Here is a 5,104-nt window from a genome sequence, read left to right as displayed (position 1 = left end):
CCTTCATCTTCAACACTTTGTTGTAGACACGTCAGTCAGCTTCGTTGAAAATGTTCCAATCATCAACTTCCTTCATCTTTAACACTCCTACTGTATATGCAATATCAGGCATAGTGCAATCAGTCACATATCTCAAACTTCCGATTATGCTAGCATATTCCTTTTGATTTATTATATCATTTTCACTTTCAATAGAAAATCAGTGAACACTTGACTCAAAAGGAGTTACAACATGATTGCAATCATGAAAGCTAGATTTTTTCAAAATTTTCTCAACAGAATGTGTCTGGTCAAGAAAAACATCCATCACATGCTTTTGTTATTTTTATTCCAAGAATAATATTTGCCTCACCAAGATCTTTCATATAAAAATGGCTTCTAAGAATATTTTTATCTTCATCAATAACATTCATGTTAAAGCCAAAGATCAATAAATCATCAGCATATAGGCAAATAATCACATATGAATTATTTGAAGACTTATGATATATGCACTTATCACACTCATTTGTTTTAAAACCATTTTCAATCATGGAGGAATCAAACTTTTCATGTCATTGCCTTGGTGCTTGTTTCAAGACATATAGGGATTTAGTAAGTTTACATACTTTACTTTCTTGGCCTGCTTCAACAAAAGACTCGGGTTGTTCTATATAAATTTCCTCATTTATGTCTCCATTTAAAAAAGCAGTTTTTACATCCATTTGATGAATTTGCAATAAAAAATTGAAGCCATAGAAATTAAAAGTCTTATGGATGTAATTCTTGTTATCGGAGAAAAAGTATCAAAAAATTCTAGGTCTTCTAGTTGTTTAAAACCTTTTGCAACTAGTCTAGTCTTGTATTTATCAATAGGTCCATTCGATTTCAACTTTTTTCATAAGACCCATTTGCAATCAATTGTTTTACAACCCGGTGGTAAATCAACTAACTTCCAAGTTTGATTAGAAATTAGAGATTATATTTCATCATTTACAACCTCTTTCCAAAAAATACAATCATGTGAAGATAATACTTCTTTCGATGTGAGAGGGTCATCTCCAACATTAAACACATAAAAATCAGAACCAGTTTTTTTTCTACTCTAGCTCTTTTACTTCTTCTTAACTCAAAATCATCAATTTTTTAATTTTTCAAAGTATAAGTAGAAGAACTAGGTAGTGACAAAATATTTTGTTCAATCCTTTGACCCCCACTATTTTTAGAATCAGAAGGAAATTTATTTTCATGAAAATAAGCATCACCTGATTCTATTATAATATTATCTTCAAGATTAAAAAATCTATAGGTTGTACTATTTGAAGCATAACTAAGAAAAGCACAAGTAGTAACTTTCTTACCCAACTTTGTAATCTTGGAATCCATTAACCTCACAAAGGCAAGACAACCCCAAACTTTTAGATATCCCAAACTTGGCTTGTGACATTTTCACAATTCAAAATGTGTCAATTTAGACTTTTTATGAGCCACATGATTCAACACATAACAAGCAGTTATAATAGCTTCACCCCATAAATTTAAAGGTGTATGTGACTCAATAAGAATGACATTAGTCAATTCAACCAAAGTTCTGTTTCTCCTTTCCGCTACATCATTAGATGGAGGAGAATAATGAGAAATAATTTCATGAATTATTCTCAATGATCTAACAAAAGAATTAAACTCATTTGACTCATATTCATGACCTCTATCACTTCTAATTCTTTTTATTTTTCTACCAAACTAATTTTCAACCTCATGGAGATAAGTTTTAAAATTTTTAAAAGCATAAGTTTTATTTTGCATCAAGTAAACATATGTAAACATAGAAAAATCATCAACGAAAGTGATAAAATATCAATTACCTCCACGAGTTAAAATTCCTCCAAGCTCACAAATATTAGTATGAACTAATTCTAACAAATCAGTTTATCTTTCAACTTGAAAATGAGGCCTTTTAGTGATTTTGATTTTACTACAAGCCTCGCAATTTTCAAAATTATTTTTAACCATTGGGATTAATCCTAAACTACTCATGATTCCAACATACCGATCATTAATATGACACAAACGAGCATGCCAAAAATTGATAGAAGAAAGCATGTAAACAAAAATAGAAATTTTATTCATTTCAATATTCAGTTTGAACATCCCATCACAAGCATACCTCTTTCCCACAAAAATACTCTTCTTCACAATTACATATTGATCAGATTCAATAATCTATTTAAAGCCTGCTTTATTAAGAAGAAAATTAGACATCAATTTTTTTTCTTATGGAAGGAGTATAAAGTACATCTTTCAAAGTTAATACCCTTCGAGAAGTAAATCACAATTCGACATACCCCATTCCAAGCACATGAGTAGTCTGAGAATCATCAAGAATGATGGCTTTGGGCTCCTCAAAATGAGTATATTTTTTAAACCAATCTTTATCATAATAGACATGACGGTTTGCACCATAATCAACCCACCATCCATCAACACTCTCCACCATGTTTTCACCGGTCCAACAATAGTTCTTCCTGACTTGTCCCCTCCAGCATACAATAGCCTAATCACAAAGTATAACTCAACAACTCTAGACAAGAGTTGAGTCCAAAGCTCCACAAAAAATAACACCTCCCTTCAACTAATAAGAACTCTTTTTTTTTACAAACTTTATGCACTCTATATTTTTCTTGTGTATATACCAAACCAAATGAAGACCACCATTATTTATAGTTGAGAAAGTCTTCCTAACAATGAATAGGAAGATAATGGGTTAGTAAATAGTAAAGATAAATGGCATAGAAGTTACATAGGTTACAAGGTATAATGGGGGAATAAAGAATGAAGTAATGGTGAAGGCAGTCAAGCACTAATGAGCAAATGAAAGAGTTGCACAACGGCCATAACTCCAACGTTCACAACAATGTTTGTAACCAAGAGGAATATCAATAAAGTCAAAACTGACCAAGAATGAAATGCACCATATAATAGAGGATGTAATACCACATTTGTCACTTAAGACAATATGTAACTGTCCACTAATGGAAACACACAATAATGATACATTTTATTAATATTAAAACGGTAAATTACTAACTGTTTACTACTCTGTCTAAATGTGAAACTGATTCGAAGAATATAAAAACTACATTAGAATTTATGGTCCATTCAATTAACGATTAGAAGAATATAAAAACTTCATCGTTAAACTAGAAACAAGTTGTATAAAGATTGAAACTTTATTGTTAGTATTCTAAATACTAAGTGGTCTGTCAAATTGTGACAGAAAGAAAAAAAAACACTAGTGACATAAGATTACTGATTTTTGTGCCTTCAATGGGTGTTTCTATGGATTACATCTTCAAAAGAAGGCTTCGTGTTGCCAATGTGTATTTTGATGGTATAAAATTTGAAAGCATGAGAAAAATATGTGGAAAATAATTTCAAATACTTGAAAAATATTTTTGAAAGCATATTTAAAATGTGGGGGGTTCTTTACTTGTGATAAAGACAAAATTAGACTTACTATCTAATTTAAATTTGAAAGTACAAGATCTGAAATTTAATGACATTCTTGTATTATGTTAGACCCAAAAAATTCTTGGAGTATATTTGATATTGTGGTTGTTGAATCTCTGTTTATTAGTATATGATATGACTAGTATAAAACAACAAAATTATATTACTCGTTCAAAAGAATTGTATTCTTTGATGAAAAAGTGGCATTTAAAATATTGAGATTTTTCATAAAAGATATGTCCATTAAAATAAATTTATTTGCATAGACATGAACATTGGTGAAAAATAATATGTTATGTTTGTGTTGTAAAACAAACATTTGGGTCAAATTGCCCTTATTAGACCGATGAGACTATGGTCATGAGTAATTCTATAAAAATTGAATGTTATGGAAATGTCCTTCTGAAAAGGACATCTGGCAAGGTGCTGACTCTAAAACAATGTCTGTATTTGGCAGAGTTATAAAAAGTAAAGAACAAAATATTTGTAGGAAAAAGCTACCTCACAGAAGGTCTTTTCAAACTCAGTATTTTTGTCTGTTCTTACTTGCTTAAAAAAAATTGTTTGTGACATGAACGTTTGGGACATGTCAATTACAACACCATGCAAAAACTGATCAACTTAGAAGTTTTGTCTAACTTCTAGTGCAATAAATCAAAATGTCAAGTATGTGTTGAATCTAAGTATGTTAAGCATACTTATAAATTTGTTTAAAGAAATTTCAATTCCTTAGAATTGATTTACACTGATATTTATGATATGAAGTGATAACGTTCAAATATACTTCTTGAAAAGAAATATAAACGATCGTATGCAATATATTTACCCAACTATGAGTTGGGGTCGATCCCACAGAGAATATGGAAGAATATTGTCAATAGCAAATATTTAACTCGATAGTCGTTATATAAAAATGGGGGGATTTAAATTGAAATAAAATAAAAACAATAAAAAGATAACTTTGAACTAAGTATTTATTTATAATCAGATTATTAAAAGTAACTAGGAATGTGTTCCCCATAAGCTCATAACGCAGTAATCCTAATAATAGTAATCCCTTTCTAGTGTATTACATGCAAAGTGATAAGTTAGGTATCTCTAAATCCTTGGTCCGTCATCTATAGAATTTCACCCCGCACCTTGATCCGGCTACGTGTGTATAATTTACTAACCCTTACCTTTACCTCATATTAGACATCATAATCGATGTTTGGCTTAGTTATTACTTCGCACCAATCGACACTAGCCTATTAGATAGTATCACACTAAATCTATGTTGATAATTATTTTCTTATTGATTACCTCCTTGGTCCGGCAAGTAGCAACAAGGCGAGTTCTAACGTTGGCCACCGTTAAAAAGACTTTTAGACGAAAGAATTATCAATGCATGCTTCAACACTATTCAAGAATTACTTAGTTATTATTCATACTTTGTTAATCGCTTATGGTTCCCACAACCCTAGTTATGAAAGTTAGCTACTCATTATCTCAAGAACACAATCAAAATTTATTAAAATAAATATGCTTGTGTTAATCATAAAAAGTTAAGAACAATAGCTAAACTATCTTTTATTAATCACGAATACAAATAAATAATAAAGGAGAAGAAAGAATA

The sequence above is a fragment of the Solanum verrucosum genome, unplaced genomic scaffold (assembly GCF_900185275.1).
Source record: "Solanum verrucosum unplaced genomic scaffold, falcon-dt-bn FXZP01000050.1, whole genome shotgun sequence".
Lineage (NCBI taxonomy): Eukaryota > Viridiplantae > Streptophyta > Magnoliopsida > Solanales > Solanaceae > Solanum > Solanum verrucosum.
This window is presented reverse-complemented; position numbering follows the sequence as displayed.